Source organism: Nelumbo nucifera, chromosome 6 (genome assembly GCF_055504915.1).
Source record: "Nelumbo nucifera cultivar China Antique chromosome 6, China Antique-T2T, whole genome shotgun sequence".
NCBI lineage: Eukaryota > Viridiplantae > Streptophyta > Magnoliopsida > Proteales > Nelumbonaceae > Nelumbo > Nelumbo nucifera.
The window spans coordinates 50,072,323-50,080,257 of NC_142654.1; the positions used below are offsets into that span (position 1 = coordinate 50,072,323).

Here is a 7,935-nt window from a genome sequence, read left to right on the forward strand (position 1 = left end):
TCCAGATAGTTCAACACCTCCTTAACTTCTTCCTCCATGATCTGCATGTTTTTACACGAATTAAGAATGCAGCTTTCAAAGGGGTCATCCAATTTAGATGCGTTAATTTCAGCTGCCCAAACATCAATGCAATCGATTGCATATATTTCATGTTCAATTTTCGTTGGGATATTTCATGGTTTTAAATACATTAAATATGACTCTTCACCATTGATTCTAAAAGTAAGTAGACCTTTTCGCACATCAATTAAAGCATTGCCTGTAGCAAGAAAGGGTCTCCCTAGAATCAATGGCATCGTCCTATCCTCTTCCATATCCAACACAATGAAATCAACAGGGATGATGAAATTACCTACTTTAACTAAGACATCTTCCACTATTCCCCTAGGGTATTTAATGCTTCGATCGGCCAATTGTAGGGTAATAGTTGTAGATGTTAGTTCATGCAATTCGAGTCTTTCAAAAATAGAGTTAGGCATTAAATTTATACTAGCACCTAAATCACATAAAGATTTTTCAAATTTGGTATTCCCTATGGTGCAAGGTATAGAAAAACTCCCTGGATCCTTCAACTTTGGGGGAATTTATTTTGAAGAATGGTTGAGCACTCTTCATTTAACTTCACCATCTCGTAGTCCTCCCATTTCCTTTTGTTCGACATCACCTCCTTCAAGAATTTAGCATATTTTGGCATCTGTGACAACACATTAAGAAGAGGGATGTTAATATGGATCTTTTTTAAAAACTTCTAAAAATTTCTCAAATTGTCTGTCCAAGTTAGCTTTCAAATTCTTCCAGGGTAGGGGATAGGGAGTTTAATAGCATCTAAATTTAGTTTAGGTGTACTCCCTTCAGTCTCCTTTTGCAAATCGGCCACATCAGCTTCCTTGTCATCCTTCTGGGTTTCGCCAACTATCTTCCCACTTCTTAAAGCTATGGCGTTTACTTGCTCTATGGGATTCTTCTCCGTATTGCTGGGTAGCCGTCCCTCTTTTCTTTCCGACAACAGATTTACAATCTGCCCCATTTGAACTTCTAAGTTCTTGATCGATGCTTCCTGTTCTTGGAATTTTGCTTCAATAGCATTGATGAACTTAGAAATCATCTCTTCCAAACTACTCTTTTTTTCTTGTGGGGGCGGCTGTTGTTGGAATCCCATGGGTGCCTTTTGCTGATTGTTGCTCCATGAAAAGTTTGGATGATTCCTTCACCTTGGGTTGTATGTGTTTGAGTAGGGATTGAAATTTGACCTACCAGCATGAGAGATAAAATTAGCATTCTCATGTGAAGTAAAAGGACTACTTAATGGACAATCAAAATTAGTATGTCCTATTTGACCACAAAAATCACATGGGATGCTAGAAGATGTATTAATTGCTGCAATATTAAAAGTATCAAGTTTTTTGTTCAGATTAGCGAGTTGAGCAGATATGGCAGCAAGGGAATCGATGTGGTGTACTCCCCTTTGATTGGTTCGGTCATTGCTCCACTGGTAGCTGTTTAACACCATCTCCTCCACTAGGTTATAGGCTTCCTCTGGTGTTTTTCTCATGATTGTGCCACTTGCAGCTGCATCAATAATAGAATGATTAGAGGGGATAATGCCATTATAAAAGGTCTGAATTTGATGCCAAGTTGGTATCCCATGGTGAGGACACTTACTAAGCATCTCCTTGAATCATTCCCATGCTTCATACAAAGACTCCCTTTCAAATTGAGCAAAAGTAGTGATATCATTAATTGGTTTTGCTGTTTTAGAGGGTGGGAAATACTTAGCCAAAAAATTTTGGGTTAGATCATTCCAAGTGGTGATACTTCCTGTAGGGAGTGAATTAAGCCAATCTTTAGCTCTATTACGCAATGAAAACGGAAATAATCTAAGCCCAATAGCATCATCACTAACTCCATTATGTTTAAATGTATCACATATTTCTAGGAAGTTAACAAAGTGTGCATTAGGGTCATCACTTGGAAACCCACTAAACTGAATACTTGTCTAAATCATCTGAATGATTGCAGGCTTGATTTCGAAATTATTAGCATGAATTGTGGGCTTGCAAATACTGGAAGTCGCCCCATCAATGGTTGGACAGGCGTAGTCCAAGAGGGTGTGATTTGCTTCTGCCATCTCTTCTTCAATCTCTATTGCTGGTTCGCCAATTTCAACCTCCTCTCTCGCTTTCCCCTTGTTGGCCTTTTGTAATAAGCGAAGGGTCCTTTCAATTTCAGGATCGAATTCTGCTAGTCCCTCTCTTCTAGTGCGTGTCATGCACTAGTAAATCTGAACAAAGCAAGAATTCAAAAAAACTGAAAAAAAAAGTAAACAAAATGAAACAAAAATAAAAATCCAAATTAATCAAGGTTAACAAGTTCTAATATTATTTTAGGATTAAATCCCCGGCAGCGGCGCCAAAAACTTGATAGCTATGATTATAACCCTAGCAAATGCACTAGTTATCAACTAATATAAAAATATCGTTCCCACGAGGATTTAACAAAATAAGTATTAGAACTACAACCTTCCTTAATTATTTGGACAATCGAATTTCAGATTTGAGAATAAGAACTAATGAAAAAGCAGAAAAAGGAAAACAAGAGCAGAAGTAACAATGCTGAAGTATGTAACGATTGGTTGAATTCGCTAGGGCTTTCGGTCCACCTAACCATTCCAATGAATATTAATGAATGAGATTTGTTAGACAGTTTTGTATGCCCTTAGCTTTAATCTGATTTGATGTACTTTTGACATTTAGTGTAAATAAACAAAGTGCATGTTTGATTCATGTTGTTTGGTATGATTCTGTGTAAGACCCTAAAACTGGATACTTAATGAGACTCGTGTTAGTTTTAAATGTTCACAGCCATTGGATAAGTCTGGGGAGATTTATCCTGCCAAGGCTGATACTGGTGTGTCGCTAAGTGTTGGGATGGCTTGTCTCGGACACCAGGGTACGACCCAAGGCACGTGTAGTATGGGATTACTCGAATCCTTGAGCCGGACCAGATTTCCAGTATTGCCCTGGACCTTAGAGATAGATGAGCAAAACTGGAAAGTTACACCTGACCCCTAGACTCGATTATGATACTTCACTAGAGTTCGAACCCGTAGGCCGAATCGCCTCGGGTAGTTTGGCGTCCTCCTCTCGTCGAGGTCAGATGTTGGACAAGTTTGGGCCTTCGACCATGACGCTTGAGGGGCTTCATTCCCTTATCACCCAATTCAACTTGCCTAGGGAGTACACCTACTTCATACCTTCGGGCAGTTTCCCTTGGGAACACAGTCCTGATGAGATCGTGATATTCCGGGAGCAGCTCATTGCGGGGTTGCGCCTTCCCTTCCACCCTCTCATTGTCGAGGTAATGAACCACTTCGGTGTTACAGTCGGCCAGCTTCACCCGAACTCTATTCGTAATTTGGTGGGGACAATCTCCCTATTTTGCGAACAGGCCTTGCCTTTAGACTTGGAGATCTTCTCCTCCATTTTAATGCTTAAGAAGCAAGCGGGTCCCCTTCCCGGGCGTAGGCGGGCGTACTACCTGTCTCCTCGCCCGGGTTTTAAGCTTCTACACGAACTTCCTAACAAGGTCCCGACGTGGAAACGGGACTACTTTGGGGTGCGAAGTGCATTGGGGTGGCCGTTCCAAACTGGGTGGGGGATGGCTGCCCCTGACGCCGGTGTTACGCTTGATAAGGAGACGGCAAAGGGCCTTTGGCAATGGGCACGGCTTGGGCTAAAATACCATCATTATCTGACGGAGGCCAAGCTCATTGAGGCCGGTCTGAGTTCGGGTAGGTTCCTTACTCAGAGGTTTGTCTTTTGTTTTGCTCTGTTCTTTCGTTTTTTTTCTGATGCCGAGCTCTTTTTGCAGGTGTGATGGACTCAGAGAGGACTCATGGTGGGCACCTGTTTCACAGCATGAAGAGGAAGAAGCGAGTCGCCAAACGAACTCGTGCCGAGCTGCCTCGAGATGCGGAGCCTGAGGTACCAGACTACCCGTCAGTGGATCCACCCAGTACATGAAGCGGCAGGGGCTCCTTATGCCGAGGCTACTTACACGGGGGCTCCCGCTTACTCTGAGTCTGCTTATACGCGAGCTAGGCCCTCAGGCTCGGGAGCCCTAGGCGAGTTTCAGGAGCGTGTTGTTGCCAAACAACGCTCTTCAGAAGAGTAGGGAGGCCATCTATCCTGAGGAGGTCGTGGCATGGACCGTGCTTCCTCTAAACCAGGTAGCTTGTCATGCTGCCACTCATGCCATGGTGGTAAGTCATATTTCTTGTCAGGCTCTTTGCTTTTATCTTTCTTGCCGTCGTTCTTTTGATCATTTGTTCTTTCCTTCTATTGGTGAATTCTTCTATTCATGCCATGGCGGCCCAAGTGGAAAGAGCTCGAGGTAGGCGCGAGTTGCCGAAGAGGCTTTCCATGCTGCCGAGGTGGCTTCCCGAGCTGCTAAGGCGGCTACTCGCGCTGCACAGGCCAGGCAGGCGAGGTCTCAGAGAGATGCCGAGGTCATGGGAGTTGTAGTGAAGCACATGGCGGACCTGAGGCTGGATTTGCAGCATTAGGTTGAATACCTTCAAGAGGATATCAGGGAGAGGAACCAGATCTTTTCTCAAGGCATAGAGGATGCCAAGAAGAAGGCCATCGATGAATACATTGCCTCGTCGCGTTTTGATGACCTGATGGTGGACTTGTATAGAAGGGGCTTTAAACTAAGCCGGTGGATGATCCAGAATACGTACCCCGAGCTTGATATTAGTGCCATATCCACTTCGCGCATTACTCAGGAGATGGCCAACGCCGCTGATGGGGAGCCGGATTCTGAGGGCGAGACAGGACCTTCGGGTATCGTTGAAGTGCCTTCTGATGATGAAGAAGTAGCTCCGGGCCTGTGATTTTTTTTTGAAATGTACACAAAGTATTTTGCAATGGAATGATTTTTTTTTATTAAGTATTGGTTGCTCTTTCCTCCGAACTGGCCGTATTGCCAAACTGACCATATGCCGATGCCCCTATTAGTTTGTTGTTGGCACCTTGCCTGAGCTTTTAGTTTGCATCTTTTGCTTTTGCTTGTCCATGCTGAGGTCCTTGTTAGTTCGGCGTCCTAGCCCTTTAACTCTGGTAGACTTAATCCACTTCGCTTGGTGATCTATAGGTAGTATCATCTCAAGTTAACGACGTTCCAAGCTCGGGGTACTTGTTTGCCCTCTAAAGTTTCGAGCTCGTATGCCCCCTCGAGCGCTCTCTTTACTCGGTAGGGCCCTTCCCAATTTGGTCCAAGTTTGCCCATGCCGGGCTCGGGTGCCATGATCTTACGGATAACCAGGTCGTCGATGCGGAAGTTCCGCTTTTTTACTCTGGCGTTGTAGTACCGAGCTACCTTTTGCTGGTAAGCTGCGGTCCGGATGTACGTGAGGTCTCTTACCTCATCCAATAGGTCAAGGTTGGTGCGTAACTCATCTCCGTTTGTTTGATCGTCGTATGCTTCTAGTCGCAGTGTAGGTATTTTGATCTCCACCGGGATTACCGCTTTGGTGCCATAAGTGAGGTTAAAGGGGGTTTCTCCTGTGGCGGTTTTTTCCGTGGTTCGGTGAGCCCATAGAACACTTGGTAGCTCGTCCGCCCATAACCCTTTAGCTCGGTCTAGTCGTGCTTTCAGTCCGCGGAGGATAGCTCTGTTCATCACTTCTTTTTGACCGTTTGCCTGCGGGTGCGCGACTGATGTGAAGTTCTGCCGAATCCCCATATCTTGGCACCATTCCTGAAACTTGATATCCTCGAACTGTTTGTCATTGTCGGAGATCAGTACCCGAGGTAACCCGAAGCGACATACTATGTTCTTCCAAAAGAAGTTCTATACGTTTCGGGCTGTAACTGTTGCCAGAGGTTCAACTTCTATCCACTTTGTGAAATAATCTACCGCTACCACTAGGAACTTCCTCCCGCTTGTTGCTGGTGGGAATGGCCCAAGGTGGTCGATGCCCCATTGCGCAAAGGGCCATGGACTGGTGAGGTACTTGAGGTCGGTGGCAGGCTGATGGTGGATATTGCCATGCTTCTGACATTTGTCACATTTTCTGACGAGCTCGATGGCCTCTGCCTTCATCGTTGGCCAGTAGTACCCTTGTTGAAGTGCCTTTTGGGCGAGGGCTCTGCCCCCCAAGTATCCGCCGCACAGACCTTCATGAGTGTCATGGAGTACGAGCTCGGCTTCGGCAGGTCGCAGGCAACGCAGGTAGGGGAGCGTGTAGGACCGTCGGTACAGCTATTCGTCTATTATGACATATTTGGCTGCCTGGTGCTGCACCCTCCTGGTTGCATTGCGGTCCGCAGGGAGGGTTCCATCTAGCAAGAAGCTCGCGAGTGGGTCGATCCAGCTCGGCTCTGCTTCAAGGACGGGAGCCACCTCCTCTGCCCCACCGAGAATGCTAGGCCGAGGTAAGTCCTCTATGTACAGGGTTCTCATGGTGTTGTGACTCGTGCTGGCTAACCGGGACAGGGCGTCGGCCTCAGTGTTCTCTGACCTCGGGATTTTCCTGATGAAGTGTGACTGGAAGTTGAGCAGAGCCTCCTTTACTTTTGCCAAGTATGCGATCATAGTGAGCTCGCGTGCTTCGTATTCGCCCGTAACCTGGTTGACCACAAGCTGGGAATCGCTGCAGATAACTATGTGTTTTGCTCTTACCTTTTGTGCTAGGTTCAGCCCGGCTATCAGTGCCTCGTATTCCGCCTCGTTATTGGATGCCGTGAACTCAAAGCGTAGTGCGTATTCCAATTTCGTGCCACCCGGGCCGTGTAGCACTATTCCAGCTCCACTGCCCTGCTGGTTCGAGGAGTCATCTATGTGAAGGATCCAAGGCTCCTCATTCCAGTTCGCATTTGGCCTAACCAGGAGAGATGCCACATTGGCTGCTACTTCACAAGGTTCAGTCTCTATTGGCTTGGGAGCTTCGGTCTCACCCGAACTAGGGATCTTGGACTCAACCAGCCTAGGGACTTCGAGGCTGAACATGCACTCCGCGATAAAATCTACCAAGGCTTGGGCTTAATAGCAGTTCGTGGCTTATACTGGAGGTCGTACTCGCTGAGCTCGATGGTCCACTTTGTTAGCCAACCGGAAACCTCGGGCTTGAGTAACACTTGCCTCAGAGGTTTGTCAGTCAAGACAATGACAGTGTGAGCCTGGAAATACGGGCGGAGTTTCCGAGCTGCAATTACTAGTGCGTATGTTAGCTTTTCTATCTGTGGGTATCTCATCTCTGCTCCCTGCAGAATTTTATTAACATAATAGACGGGCCGCTGGACCCGATCTACTTCTTTTATTAGTACCGAATTGACCACCTCGTCGCTTGCCGAGAGGTACAGTTCTAAGATCTCGCCCTCCTCGAGCCTGGCTAAGATTGGCACACTAGCGAGGTAGTTTTTTATCTCGTCGAACGCGAGCTGGCAATCTCGGGTCCATTTGAACCCTTTGCCTTTGATTGCCTTAAAGAAAGGCAGACAACGGTCTATCGATTTGGACATGAAGCGGCTCAGAGCAGCTATGTGGCCGTTTAGCCTCTGAACCTCTTTTACTTTCCGGGGTAGTGTTATATCTAGGATGGCCATTATCTTGTCCGGGTTGGCCTCAATACCGCGCCGTTTGACAATGTACCCTAGGAACTTACCCGAGGTGACACTGAAGACACATTTGTTTGGGTTCAGTTTCATGCTAAATTGACGCAGAATTTGGAAGGCAGAATCCAAGTCTTGTATTAATTCCTGTGAAAACTGCGTCTTGACGACCATGTCGTCCACATAACATTCTATTTTTGTGCCAATTAAGGGCCGAAACAACTTATTCACAAGTCTTTGGAAGGTTGCCCCAGCATTTTTCAGTCCGAAGGGCATGACCTGGTAGCAGTACAGGCCGAACTCGGTTATGAAGCTGGTTTTT

General features: G+C 46.2%; 1 non-coding gene across 1 annotated transcript; it reads left to right on the forward strand.

Annotated features, from left to right (window-relative positions):
- The first annotated feature begins 1,640 nt into the window (after window positions 1-1,640).
- On the forward strand, window positions 1,641-1,746 carry LOC148791033 (small nucleolar RNA R71). The gene has a single exon (XR_016078035.1). It is a non-coding gene; the product is annotated as a small nucleolar RNA R71 (small nucleolar RNA).
- The last annotated feature ends 6,189 nt before the right edge of the window (window positions 1,747-7,935 follow it).